We start from the raw sequence: 15,722 nt of genomic DNA, 5'->3' as shown, positions 1-15,722 counted from the left end.
AAGTTCAGCTTAAGTACTTAAAAATAGAATAATACTATTTGAACCCAGGTCTTGGTTGGACTGCTGATCAACATTCTGCCCTCCATAGATTGTCTGAGCTCATCCTGTTCCCCTTGAGTGAAGGATAACTTGGAAGTTATACATTTCACCCCCCATGATAGGGCATCCAGGCAGTGATGGCAGGATTACATTTCTCCCGTGTGTGCGTGTGCGCATGAATTCGTATGTTCATGTGTGTGTGTGTGAGCGGGTCGTGTGCGTGTGTGCATGTTTCTTCAATGAACAGCAATATTTGGAGAGTTGCGTCGCTGGAAAATATGTTCATCATAGCAATATCACATTTCCATGAACTTCATTGGCTATATCAGTACCTGAACATGCACACTTCCGTGGTGTTCTCGTTCACACAGCGCGCAAGTGCAACACTTTCATGTTCTTGGCAGTGGTGGTTACTTTAAAGTACTACTTAAGTAATTTTGGGGGGTATCTGTACTTACTTTACTATGTATATTTTTTAGAACTTTTACTTCACTACATTCCTAAAGAAAATAATGTACTTTTCCCCTGACACCCAAAAGTACTCTTTACATTTTGACTGCTTAACGGACAGGAAAATTGTCCTATTCATGCATTTATCAAGACAAAAATCCCGGTCATCCTTACTGCATCTGATCTGACCGATTCACTAAACACACATGCTTTAAATGATGTCTAAGCATTTTCTATTAAGGTATCTGTGTCACGGTTTTCATATGGTGAAGGAGAGTCGGACCAAACTGCAGCGTGTCGATTGCGATTCATGTTTATTTAAACAACGTAAACACGAATAAACACAAACTCTACAAAACAATAAACATAATGAAAACCGAAACAGCCTTAACTGGTGCAAACTAACACAGACTAAGGCCATCAAGACACTGAGGACAATCACCCACAATACAACCAAAGAATATGGCTGCCTAAATATGGTTCCCAATCAGAGACAACGATAAAACACCTGCCTCTGATTGAGAACCACTTCAGACAGCCATAGACTCTCCTAGAACACCCCACTAAGCTACAATCCCACTAAGCTACACACCACATACAAAAAACCCATGTCACACCCTGGCCTGACCAAATACATAAAGAAAAACACAAAATACTTCGACCAGGGCGTGACAATCTGTACTTTTAGTCAAATCAAATCAAATTGTATTAGTCACATGCGCCAAATACAACAGGTTCACATTACAGTGAAATGCTTACTTACGAGCCCCTAACCAACAATGCAGTTTCAAAAAAAAATATATGGATAAGAATAAGATAAAAAAGTAACAAGTAATTCAAAAAGTAGCAGTAAAAAAAACAATAGCGAGACTATATACAGGGGGTACCGATACAGAGTCAATGTGCGGGGGTACCGGTTAGTTGATGTAGTATGTACATGTAGGTAGAGTTGTTAAAGTGACTATGCATGATCACAACAGAGAGTAGAAGTGGTGTGAAGAGAGAGGGGGGGGGGCAATAAATATAGTCTGGGTAGCCATTTGATTAGATGTTCAGGAATGTTATGGCTTTGGGGTAGAAGCTGTTAAGAAGCCTCTTGGACCTAGACTTAGCGCTCCAGTACCATTTGCCGTGCGGTAGCAGAGAGAACTGTCTATGACTAGGATGGCTGGAGTCTTTGACCATTTTTAGGGCCTTCCTCTGACACCGCCTGGTATAGAGGTCCTGGATGGCAGGAAGCTTGGCCCCCGTGATGTACTGGACCGTTTGGACGACCCTCTGGAGTGCCTTGCGGCCAAAGGCTGAGCAGTTGCCATATCAAGCAGTGATGCAACCAGTCAGGATACTCTCGATGGTGCAGCTGTAGAACCTTTTGAGGATCTGAGAAACCATGCCAAATTTTTTCAGTCTCCTGAGGGGGAATAGGTTTTGTTGTGCCCTCTTCACGACTGTCTTGGTGTGCTTGGACCATGTTAGTTTGTTGGTGATGTGGACACCAAGGAACTTGAAGCTCTCAACCAGCTCCACTGCAGCACCATTCAATGAGAATGGGGGCATGCTCTATCATCTTTTTCCTGTAGTCCACAATCATCTCCTTTGTCTTGATCACATTGAGGGAGAGGTTGTTGTCCTGGCACCACGTGGCCAGGTCTCTGACCTCCTCCCTATAGGGTGTTTCATCGTTGTCAGCAAATTGAATGATGGTGTTGGAGTTGTGCCTGGCCATGCAGTCATGAGTGAACAAGAAGTACAGGAGGGGACTGAGCACGCACCCCTGATGGGCCCCTGTGATGAGGATCAGCGTGGCGGATGTGTGCTACCACCTGGGGGCGACCCGTCAAGAAGTCCAGGATCCAGTTGCAGAGGGAGATGTTTAGTCCCAGGGTCCTTAGCTTATTGATGAGCTTTGAGGGCACTATGGTGTTGAACACTGAGCTGTAGTCAATGAATAGCATTCTCATATATGTGTTCCTATTAAAGGGCAGTGTGGAGTGCAATAGAGAATGCATCATCTGTGGATCTGTTGGGGCGGTATGCAAATCGGAGTGGGTCTAGGGTTTCTGGGATGATGGTGTTGATGTGAGCCATGAGCAGCCTTTCAAAGCACTTCATGGCTACAGACGTGAGTGCTACAAGTCGGTAGTCTTTAAGCAGGTTACCTTAGTGTTCTTGGGCGCAGGCCTGTGGACTGCTTAAAACATGTTGGTATTACAGATTCGGACAGGGAGAGGTTGAAAATGTCAGTGAAGACACTTGCCAGTTGGTCAGAGTATGCTCGCAGTACACATCCTGGTAATCCGTGTGGCCCTGCGGCCTTGTAAATGTTAACCTGCTTAAAGGTTGCGGAGAGCTTGATCACACAGTCTTCTGGAACAGCTGGTGCTCTCATGCATGTTTCTATGTTATTTTCCTCGAAGCGAGAAAAGCGGGATTTCCTATAAGCTTCCGGGTTAGAGACGCGCTACTTGAAAGCGGCAGCTCTAGAAAGAGATTGTGAGATCTCACATTTCAAAATAGGGTTACCTGGCCATGCAGTTATGAGTGAACAGGAAGTACAGATCCCTCACTTCCAAGGCAGTTATAGTCAATTAACTAATCACTGATCATAATCTTGATGTGATTGGCCTGACTGAAACATGGCTTAAGCCTGATGAATTTACTATGTTAAATGAGGCCTCTCCTCCTGCGTACACTAGTGACCATATCCCCCGTGCATCCCGTAAAGGTGGAGTTTCTAACATTAACGATAGGGAATTTCAAATTACGAAAAAAATTATTGCATTTTTGTCTTTTGAGCTTCTAGCCATGAAATCTATGCAGCCTACTGTTTACATGCCTCCTGGGCCAGAAAAGTCCATAGACCCACTCCAAAAGGCTTTCGGAGCCATCATCGACTCATGTCTCAAGACCTACTCACTGCCACAGTCATACTCTGGACCTAGTTTTGTCTCATGGAATAAATATTGTGGATCTTAATGATTTTCTCATTATCCTGGACTATTGGACCTCCATTTTATTACGTTTTCAATCACAACAAATAATATGCTCAGACCCCAACCAAGGATCATCAAAAGCCGTGCTATAAATTCTCAGACAGCCCTTCCAGACTCCCTCCACCTACCCAAGGACGTCAGAGTACAACAATCAGTTAACCACCTAACTGAGGAACTTAATTTAACCTTGCGTTATACCCTAGATGTATTGCAACCCTAAAAAATAAAATAAAATGTCATAAGAACTAGCTCCCTGGTATACAGAAAATACACAAGCCCTGAAGAGAGCTTTCAGAAAATTGGACTGGAAATGGCACCACACCAAACTGGAAGTCTTCCGATTTGCTTAGAAAGACAGTACAGTGTAGTAGGAAGAGCCCTCACTGCTGCTCGAACATCCAATTTTTCCAACTTAATTGAGGAGAATAAGAACAATCCTAAATCTATTTTTGACACTGTCGCAAAGCTAACTATAAAGCAGCATTCCACAAGAGAGAATGGCTTTCACTTCAGCAGTGATACATTCATGAACTTATTTAATGAAAAGATCATGATCATTAGAAACCTATTACGAACTCCTCTTTAAATCTGCATATTGGGCCTCCCGGGTGGCGCAGTGGTCTAGGGCACTGTATCGCAGCGCTAGCTGTGCCACCAGATACTCGCGCCCAGGCTCTGTCGAAGCCGGCCGCGACCGGGAGGTCCGTGGGGCAATGCACAATTGGCCTAGCGTCGTCTGGGTTAGGGAGGGTTTGGCGGGATATCCTTGTCTCATCGCGCACCAGCGACTCCTGTGGCGGGCCGGGCACAGTGCATGCTGACCAAGGTAGCCAGGTGCACGGTGTCTCCTCCAACACATTGGTGCGGCTGGCTTTTGGGTTGGATGCGCGCTGTGTTAAGAAGCAGTGTGGCTTGGTTGGGTTGTGTTTTGGAGGACACATGGCTTTCGACCTTCGTCTCTCCCGAGCCCGTACGCGAGTTGTAGCGATGAGACGAGATAGTAATTACTAACAATTGAATGCCACGAAATTGGGGAGAAAATTGTCAAATTTAAATAAAATAAAAACATCTGCATATTTCTCCAAAGCTCAGTTGTCCTGAGTCTGCAAACCACTGCCAGGATCAAGGGATTAATGATCAATTATGTTATGTTATGATAACTATGATATAATTTCTATTGAAATAGGGCCTTCAGGTACCTTCTTAGTGATTGATATCTTGGCCCCTATGCCATAAAATCGGCCATGGGTGCCTTCAGGCACTTAACATGATTCAAATGTATAGTCTGTTCAACCCCAACCCCAAGGGCAAACTTGATTTAATATTTTGTGTCTAGGCATGGAAGGATGAAACAACAAACAGATAAGGAAGAGTATACAGTCGTGGCCAAAAGTTTTGAGAATGACACAAATATTCATTTTCACAAAGTCTGCTGCTTCAGTGTCTTTTAGATATTTTTGTCAGATGTTACTATGGAATATGGAGTATAATTACGAGCATTTCATAAGTGTCAAAGGCTTTTATTGACAATTACATGAAGTTGATGTAAAGAGTCAATATTTGCAGTGTTGACCCTTCTTTTTCAAGACCTCTGCAATCCACCCTGGCATGCTGTCAATTAACTTCTGAGCCACATCCTGACTAAGGGCAGCCCATTCTTGCATAATCGATTCTTGGTGTTTGTCAGAATTTGTGGGTTTTTGTTTGTCCACCCGCCTCTTGAGGATTGACCACAAGTTCTCAATGGGATTAAGGTCTGGTGAGTGTCCTGGCCATGGATCCAAAATATCAATGTTTTGTTCCCCGAGCAACGTAGTTATCACTTTTGCCTTATAGCGAGGTCCTCCATCATGCTGGAAAAGGCATTGTTCATCACCAAACTGTTCCTGGATGGTTGGGAGAAGTTGTTCTCGGAGGATGTGTTGGTACCATTCTTTATTCATGGCTGTGTTCTTAAGCAGAATTGTGAGTGAGCCCACTCCCTTGGATGAGAAGCAACCCCACACATGAATGGTCTCAGGATGCTTTACTTTTGACATGACACAGGACTGATGGTTGCGCTCACCTTGTCTTCTCTGGACAAGCTTTTTTTCCGGATGCCCCAAACAATCCGAAAGGGGATTCATCAAAGAAAATGACTTTACCCCAGTCCTCAACAGTCCAATCCCTGTACCTTCTGCAGAACATCAGCCTGTCCCTGATGTTTCCCTTGAGAGAAGTGGCTTCTTTGCTGCCCTTCTTGACACCAGGCCATCCTCCAAAAGACTTCGCCTCACTGTGCATGCAGATGCACTCACACCTGCCTGCTGCCATTCCTGAGCTCTGTACTGGTGGTGCCACGATCCCACAGCTGAATCAACTTTAGGAGATGCTCCTGGAGCTTGCTGGACTTTCTTGTGCGCCCTGAAGCCTTCTTCACAACAATTGAACCGCTCTCCTTGAAGTTCTTGATGATCCGATAAATGATTGATTTAGGTGCAATCTTACTGGCATCAATATCCTTGCCTGTGAAGCCCTTTTTGTGCAAAGCAATGATGACGGCACGTGTTTCCTTGCAGGTAACCATGGTTGACAGAGGAAGAACAATGATTCCAAGCACCACCCTCCTTTTGAAGCTTCCAGTCTGTTATTCGAACTCAATCAGCTCAATTCATTTCATGGCAAAGAGGGACTTGGCAATTAATTGCAATTCATCTGATTACTCTTCATAACATTCTGGAGTAAATGTAAATTGCCATCATACAAACTGAGGCAGCAGACTTTGTGAAAATTTATATTTGTGTCATTCTCAAAACTTATGGCCAAGACTGTACACTGAGTGTACAAAATATTAAGAAAAATCATTCCTAATATTGAGTTGCACTCCCCTTTCCCTCAGAGCATCTTCAATTCATGAGAGCATGGACTCTACAAGGTGTTGAAAGCATTCTACAGGGATGCTGACCAATGTTGACTCTAATGCTTCCCATAGTTGTGTCAAGTTGGCAGGATGTCCTTGGGTGGTGGAGCATTCTTGATACAAACTGGAAACTGTTAAGTGTGAAAAACCCAGCAGCATTGCAGTTCTCGACACTTTCAAAACGGTGTGCCTGGCGCCTACTACCATACCCCGTTCAAAGGCATTTAAATGTTTTGTCTTGCCCTCTGAATTGCACACATATGCAATCAATTGTCTCAAGGTTTAAAAATCCTTTAACCTGTCGCTTCCCCTCCATTTACACTGATTGAAGTGGGTTTAGCAGATGACATCAATATGGATTGACATCAAACATGGATTAACATGTTCAGTCTATGTCACGGAAAGAGCTGTTTTGTTTTGTAATGTTTTGTCCACCCAACGTATATGCCCAACCTTACCTTCAGAGTGGGGAGATTATTACGAACCTTGCAGAAGTGTTGCTTTGGTCTCCCCGTGCACAGTTATGACTAATAAAACTCTTAAATATTCAATAAATCTGTGCAAAAATATTTTATTTTTTATTTTTACTCAGCAAACGTCCTCTCACTGTCAACTGCGTATATTTTCAGCAAACTTAATATGTATAAATATTTGTATGAACATAAGATTCAACAACTGAGACATAAACTGAACAAGTTCAACTCCACAAATGGAATAACGTGTCCCTGAACAGGGAGGGAGGGGGTCAAAATCAAAAGTAACAGTCAGTATCTGAGTGAGGCTACCAGCTGAATTCAGTACTGCAGTGCATCTCCTCCTCATGGACTGCACCAGATTTGCCAGTTCTTGCTGTGAGATGTTACCCCACACTTCCACCAAGGCAACTGCAAGTTTCCGGACATTTCTGGGGGGAATGGCCCTAGCCCTCACCCTCCGACCCAACAGGTCCTAGATGTGCTCAATGGGATTGAGATCTGGGCGTTTTCGCTGGGCATGGCAGAACCCTGACAATCCTTTCCAGCAGGAAATCAGGCACAGAACGAGCAGTATGTCTGGTGGCATTGTCATGCTGGAGGGTCATGTCAGGATGAGCCTGCAGGAAGGGTACCACATGAGGGAGGAGGATGTCTCCACTGCAATGCTTAGTGTTGCGATTGCCTGCAATGACAATAAGCTAAGTCTGATGATGCTGTGACACACCGCCCCAGACCATGATGGACCCTTCACCTCCAAATCGATCCCGCTCCAGAGTACAGGCCTCGGTGTAATGCTCATTCCTTCGAACGACAAACACGAATCCGACCATCACCTCTGGTGAGACAAAACCGTGACTCATTAGTGAAGAGCACTTTTTGCCAGTCCTGTCTGGTCCAGCGACGGTGGGTTTGTGCTCATAGGCGATGTTGTTGACAGTGATGTCTGGTGAGGACCTGACTTACAACAGACCTACAAGATCTCCACCCAGCTTCTCTCAGCCTATTGGGGACAGTCTGAGCACTGATGGAGGGATTGTGCTTCTTGGTGTTACTCGGGCAGTTGTTGTTGCCATCCTATAGGTGTTGTTGCCATCCTATCCTATTGTTGCCATCACCCACAGGTGTGATGTTTGGATGTACCGATCATGTGCTGGTGTTGTTACACGTGGTCTGCCACTGCGAGGATGATTAGCTGTCCATCTTGTCTCTCTGTAGTGCTGTCTTAGGCGTCCCACAGTACAGATTGCAATTTATTTATCTGCAGTCCTCATGCCTTCTTGCAGAATGCCTAAGGCACGTTCACTCAGATGAGCAGGGACCCATGGCATATTTCTTTTGGTGTTTTTCAGAGTCAGTAGAAAGGCCTCTCTAGTGTCGTAAGTTTTCATAACTGTGACCTAGGATCAAGGGCTCAATTGTTTTAGTACTATATCTCTTGACACATTGATGAAAATAGTCATGGCCTCCAAACCTTCAAGCTGCATACTGGACCCTGTTCCAACTAAACTACTGAAAGGGCTGCTTCCTGTGCTTGGCCCTCCTATGTTGAAAATAATAAACGGCTCCCTATCCACCGGATGTACCAACCTCACTAAAAGTGGCAGGAATAAAGCCTCTCTTGAAAAAGCAAAACCTTGACCCAGAAAAAAAAAACAACAATTGGCCTGTATCAAATCTCCCATTCCTCTCAAACGTTTTTGAAAAAGCTGTTGCGCAGCAACTCACTGCCTACCTGAAGACTAACAAAATACACAAAATGCTTCAGTCTGGTTTTAATCCCTATCATAGCACTGAGATTGCACTTGTGCAGTTGGCAAATTACCTTTTAATGGTGTCAGACCGAGGCTCTGGATCTGTCCTTGTGCTCCTAGACCTTAGTGGTGCTTTTGATACCATCGATCACCACATTCTTTTAGAGAGATTGGAAACACAAATTGGTCTACACGGACAAGTTCTGGCCTGGTTTAGATTTGATCTGTCTGAAAGATTTCAGTTTGTCCCTGTGGATGGTTTATCATCTGACAAATCAACTATAAATGTTTGCGTTCCTCAATGTACTGTTTCCACTATATATTTGACCTCTTGGTGATGTCATTCGAAAACATAATGTTTACTTTCACTGCTATGCAGACGATACACAGCTGTACATTTAGATGAAACATGGGGAAGGCCCAAAATTGCACTCCCTGGAAGCCTGTGTTTCAGACATAAGGAAGTGGATGACGGCAAGTGTTTTACTTTTAAACTCGGACAAAACATAAATGCTAGTTCTAGGTCCCAAGAAAGAGAGATCTTCTGTTGAATCTGACAATTAATCTTGATGGTTGTACAGTTGTCTCAAATAAAACTGTGACGGACCTTGGCGTTACTCTGGACCCTGATCTCTCTTTTGACGAACATATCAAGACTGTTTCAAGGACAGCTTTTTTCCATTTACGTAACATTGCAAAAATCTGAAATTGTCTGTCCAAAAATGGTGCAGAAAAATTAATCCGTGCTTTTGTTACTTCTAGTTTAGACTAGTGCAATGATCTACTTTCTGGCTACCCAGATAAAGCACTAAATACATCTAAATACAGCTGCTAGAATCCTGACAAGAACCCCAAAAATTGATCATATTACTCCAGTGCTATCCTCCCTACACTGGCTTCCTGTTAAGGCAAGGGCTGATTTCAAGGTTTTACTGCTAACCTACAAAGCATTACATGGGCTTGCTCCTACCTATCTCTCTGATTTGGTCCTGCCGTACATACCTACACGTACGCTATGGTCACAAGACGCAGGCCTCCTAATTGTCTCTAGAATTTCTAAGCAGACAGCTGGAGGCAGAGCTTTCTCCTATAGAGCTCCATTTTTATAGAATGGTCTGTCTATCCATGTGAGAGGTGCAGACTGTCTCGACCTTTAAGTCTTTATTGAAGACTCATCTCTTCAGTAGGTCCTGTGATTGAGAGTAATCTGGCCCAGGGGTGTGAAGGTGAACAGAAAGGCACTAGAGCAACGAACCACCCTTGCTGTCTCTACCTGGCCGGTTCCCCTCTCTCCATTGGGATTCTCTGCACGAACCCTATTACGGGGGCTGAGTCACTGGCTTACTGGTGCTGTTCCATGCCGTCCCTAGTAGGGGTGCGTCACTTGAGTGGGTTGAGTCTCTGATCTGATCTTCCTGTCCTGGTTGGTGCCCCTCTCAGGTTCGTGGCTTGGGGAGATCTTTGTGGGCTATACTCGGCCTTGTCTCATAGTAGTAAGTTAGTGGTTGAAGATATCCCTCTAGTTGTGTAGGGGCTGTGCTTTGGCAAAGTGGGTGGGGTTATATCCTGCCTGGTTTGCCCTGTCCGGGGGTATATTCAGCCGGGGCCACAGTGTCTCCCGATCCCTCCTGTCTTAGCCTCCAGTAACTATGCTGCAATAGTTTGTGTCGGAGGTGCTAGGGTTAGTCTGTTTATCTGGAGTATTTCTCCTGTCTTATCCAGTGTCCTGTGTGAATTTAGGTATGCTCCCTCTAATTCTCTCTCTTTCTCTCTTTCTCTTTCTCTGTCTCCATTCCCGGAGGACCTGCGCCTCAGGACTACCTGGCCTGATGACTCCTTGCTGTCCCCAGTCCAGCTGGTCGTGCTGCTGCTCCAGTTTCAACTGTTCTGCTTGCGGTAATGGAACCCTGACCTTTTAACTGGATGTGCTACCTTGTCCCTGACCTGCTGTTTTCGACTCTCTCTCTCTCTACCGCACATGCTGTCTCTAACTCTGAACGATCGGCTATGAAAAGCCAACTGACATTTATTCCTGAGGTGCTGACCTGTTGCACCCTCTAAAACCACTGTGATTATTATTATTAGTGCTTCTACATCTGCATTGCTTGCTGTTTGGGGTTTTAGGCTGGCTTTCTGTATAGCACTTTGTGACATCTGCTGATGTAAAAAGGGCTTTATAAATACATTTGATTGATTGATTAATTCCGTGAAGCATAATATACTACCGTTTTTAATGTCCCGTTGGTAGTTTAATATTCCGCATAACTCGGCAATTTTATTCTGCAAGGATTGCACGTTTGCTAGCAGAGTGGAGGGAAGTGAAGGGTTTAGTCAGAAGGCAGCCCGCCCTTCGGTCCCTCTTTCTCCGCCTCCTCTTCACGCAGATCACGTTGATCAGGGCCTGTTCCTGAGGAAGCAGTATATCCTTTGCGTCGGGCTCGTCGGTGTCGTGAAAGGAAAAAAAGGATTCTGCTAGTCAGTGGTGAGAATTTGCAGTCCTGATGTCTAGAATTTATTTTCGGTAGCGGCGACATTATGTACAAAATAAGTAAACAAATAAGTTACAAACAATGCAAATAAACAAACAAAAAACACACATTTGCCTTCTTCTCCGGCGCCATCTCAAGTATGACAATTGGGTACTTTTTCCACCTCTGTTTCTCAGTCATGTTTACGTTACAATGAGAACATACTGCCATACATAGTATTGTAGAGACCAGGGAACCATTGCATGACTTTGATGCATCTGGTTCGGTCCTTTTCGGACTCATAATATCCAGAAAATAGGACGGCATGCAGAATTAAGTTATGAAGTGCCCTTGCTATGGACTGACACATAAATGAGTAACATCACGTGACATTTCCCGTGTTGGCTGGCTGCGTTTAGCCAGCCCTTTATAAGGTGAACTCTGGTCTGTCCTTTTTGTGCTCTGTAAAAAAAAATGTCTGGTATTTCCTTTGATAATCTGCTTTGACATACATCCACGGAACTAAGAATCTCAGCAATTTGGATTTCATTGCTGTGTATGAAGAGCCCTCTACCTGCCTGCCCTGTGGAGCTCTGGCCGTTGTTTTCGATTACAGACAATGTGTCCTCGTGGTCTGATATATGCCGGTCAGACAACGGAAAAACTTGACAGATATTTTTGTTGGAAAGCTGTGATAGTCATTTGAAAAATGGCGTCTGTTTAATTTTTGTATTGATCTATTCTAGGTGTAAGGAGGCCGGACTGGCGCAGGCAGATGAAGAAGATCGAATGCTCTGTTTACTTTTCAAAGCACCTCGCTCCACGATTGATGTTTCCTATTTCTCACAGCTATTACAAAGACAATTGAAACGGCACGCTTTTGCTGGCAACTGGATTTCATGCTCTTACCATAACTCCGGTGTTGGGAGGAAAGGACCCACTCATGGATTGCATCCCAAATGGAACCCTATTCCCCCCTTTGGGCCCTTGTCAAAAGAGGTGCACTATATAGGGAAGAGGGTGACATTTGGGACGAAGTGGTCCGTTAACCGCAACCCTGCCCTCTTCGTGTGAAAACACTCATTTTGTCTGCCTGCCTGCCATGAAGATATCAATATCAGAACAGTGCACCTGTCTGTGCCACAGGTCAGCTGAAACAATAGTCTGGTTAAACAAGCACCACAGTCCATATCAGACCTGGGTTCACATTTAGCTGGGGTTGATTGAACTTTCCTGGCGCCTTGGAACCAAGGGAATAGTTCCACATCTTCAAATCGAGCACATCTGGCACTCCGGGCAGGCTCAATCTAACGCTTGCATTTCGAATACCTTTTGAACCCAGGTCTATATACTATACCCATGCCGCTCAATATGAATGACTGTGGCGTAATACAACATTTACACACAATACAATGTCTCTTTTTACACAATGTCATGTGTTCATTATGGCAACATGAGGCACAGACATGACTCTTCAAGTAAATATCGTCACTAGTGTGGATCACCCGTCAAGCCTCTGTGATATCGTATGCTACAGCATATGACACTTTTACGTAGAGTCGTATTGAGTGATCCTTCATTATTGTAGTGGGCCTAATATTTATAATGTATGACAAATACATTCTAAGACGAAGCAATTAGCCTATTAAAAATCATTTCACATCCAGTATATTTAGTAAGCCAGATGGCACAATTTTTGTTTTTTAATTTGTATTCATGGATAGCCAGGGGCGCACTTGGGGGAACACTCAGAGATCATTTACAAACGAAGCATGTGTGTTTTGCGAGTCGGCCAGATCAGAGGCAGTAAGGGTGTTCTCTTGATAAGTGTGTAAATTGCACCCTTTTCCTGTCCTGATAATCATTTGAAATGTAAGAAGTACTTTTGGATGTCAGGGAAAATGTATGGAGTAAAAAGTACATGATTGTCTTTAGGAATATAGTGATGTAAAAGTAAATGTAAAAGATATGTCAAAAATATAAATAGTAAAGTAAAGTACAGATACCCCAAAACGACTTACTTTACACCACTGCACACACCCTCAGACTGTCTCTCATCATGGCTTTCTCTGCTCCAGCCTCCTGTCTGTTTGAGTGTCTGCAGTTTCTCAGCTTCTTCTTAGGGCTTCCGCTGGACACCTATCACGTGTGTGTGTGTGTGTGTGTGTGTGCGTGCGTGTGTGTGTTTGCGTGTGTGTGTGTGTTTGCGTGTGTGTGTTTGCATGTGTGTGTGTGTGTTTGTGTGTTTGTGTATGTGTGTGTGTTCTCGAGTGTGTGTGTGCGTGCGTGCGTGCGTGTGTGTGTGAGTGTGTGTGTGTGTGTGCTTGAATGCCTGTGCGTGTATTGCAATGTGGTGACATCACCCGGCAGGGTTGTCGTCTTCTCTTCAGATGTGCAGCTGGCTGTCTCCTGTCTCTCAGGGGGTTGGTGGGGAAGCTCTCCATAGGATGTTGTGGTCCACAGGGTCAGGCTTTTCACAGATCAGCCTCTGGCCTATCACATCCGCTGGTCTGCAGCATGTTTGTTTGCACGGGTTAGGGGCGGAGTTGGGCTTCACACTTCAAATCACACACACACACACACACACACACACACACACACACACACACACACACACACACACACACACACACACACACACACACACACACACACACACACACACACACACACACACACACACACACACACACACACACACACACACACACACACACACACACACACACACACACCTGAGGACACGTACGCAGACTCTAAAGCCTATTCATACATGCTGTGTCATTCTTGTTATCGGTTGCATATATTCCAGACACTTCTGCAGGAAGAGCACATCCCCTATAAGGAAAAGTTAGCTCACTTAGAAGCAGAAAACTGGGGAAAGTAAAGTAAGCTTGTTGATTATTTAATGCACATTTTTTATTTGACCATCAGTCTTAAGGGAAGGTGCTAGAGGCAGCATCATCAGCATTGTGAAAGCATGTTTTTAATCCAAATGGCACCTATTCCCTATATAGTAGACTACTTTTAACCAAAAGTTGTGCACTAAATAGGGAATAAGGTTTCATTTGGGATGCACCCACTGATTTATGGATTGGTCGTCTTCTCCCTCCAAGCGCATTCGTTACGCTAAGTACCATCTTATCAAGGGAGAAAACCCGTTTTGTATTCACGGCCCTGGCCATGCTTTCTACATGTGTAAATGAATGCGTATATCACTCGTTTCCCCGGTGCGCCACTAATGCTTATGAGTTAGTGGTGGAGTGGACAACAAAGGTGTGTGTGTGTGTACAGTACATGTCACGTTCTGATCTTTATTTCCTTTGTTTTGTCATTATTTAGTATGGTCAGGGCGTGAGTTGGGGTGGGCAGTCTATGTTTGTTTTTCTATGATTTGGGTATTTCTATGTTTCGGCCTAGTATGGTTCTCAAACAGAGGCAGGTGTCATTAGTTGTCTCTGATTGAGAATCATACTTAGGTAGCCTGGGTTTCACTGTGTGTTTGTGGGTGATTGTTCCTGTCTCTGTGTTTTCCACCAGATAGGGCTGTTTTAGGTTTTCACGTTTCTTGTTTTTGTTAGTCTGTTCATGTATAGTTTTCTTCATTAAAGAACCAATGAATAGAAACCACGCTGCGTTTTGGTCCGCCTCTCCTTCACCGCAAGAAAACCGTTACAGTACATCATTACTGGTTGTACAGTACTATTATAATGCAGGCCCCATTGTAAACCTAATGTTGGCACTCGGGTATTTTTTCCAAACCTGGAGTATCTGCATTTAATAAATACATAGAACATCTTCATGCATAATGAATTGGCATGAGTAACGGTAATGATCACATAGCCCATGCTTGTAAACATTCTTGTAAACCTTCTGTTCATGGAAGGTTTATGGTATCGTTATGGTATCATTATGGTATCGCGTGCTTTGTTACGGCAGGCTTGAAACTCAGCAACCGAAAAAGAAGCATTTGCCCAAAATGGAGCCTGAAGAATGTAAACCATTTTGACGTTGTTTGTGCTGGATTGGCACGCGCTCCCTAGATTATTGTGTTGGTGTAAGGAGCTTTCGGAGTTTAGGGCTGGCTCGACTCATGCCAGAGGTAGTTTATTGCTGGTCTGTCTGGGTGACCTGCGTAGATAACACACTGTGGCGAATTGGAAGAGGTATGTATTGGATGGCAGCCCCTGCCACAAGTCATATTTGAGCCAAAATGGCTACAGAGGCTGGTGGGAACAGACACGTACCTTCCCCCCCCAGGGACCAAACCGCAACAGTCAGGTGGGAGCTGAGAGATAAGGGGCTGGGAGGGTGATAGGAAGTTGGGAGAGAGAAGGTTTGGGGGTAGAGAGGAAGGAAAGGGGAAAGTGAAGAGAGGAAGGAGAGGGGGTGAGGAGGAGAGAACAGGGGAGATAGAGAGTTAGGGGATGTAGGCGCAAATGTCCTTTTCACACAGAGACAAGACAGGGCAGAGACGATGGTGATTGTTTTGGAGCGATTGAGATGTAGAGGACACCTGATGGAGACAGGTGGCCAGGGAATCAGCATGCATTTATTAGGGTTTATTAGAACACAGTGTTTATTAGAACACACTCTTTATTAGAACACACTGTTTTTAGAACACAGTGTTTATTATAACACTGTGT

The sequence above is a fragment of the Oncorhynchus gorbuscha genome, linkage group LG17, assembly GCF_021184085.1.
Source record: "Oncorhynchus gorbuscha isolate QuinsamMale2020 ecotype Even-year linkage group LG17, OgorEven_v1.0, whole genome shotgun sequence".
In the NCBI taxonomy this organism is placed as follows: Eukaryota; Metazoa; Chordata; class Actinopteri; order Salmoniformes; family Salmonidae; genus Oncorhynchus; species Oncorhynchus gorbuscha.
This window is presented reverse-complemented; position numbering follows the sequence as displayed.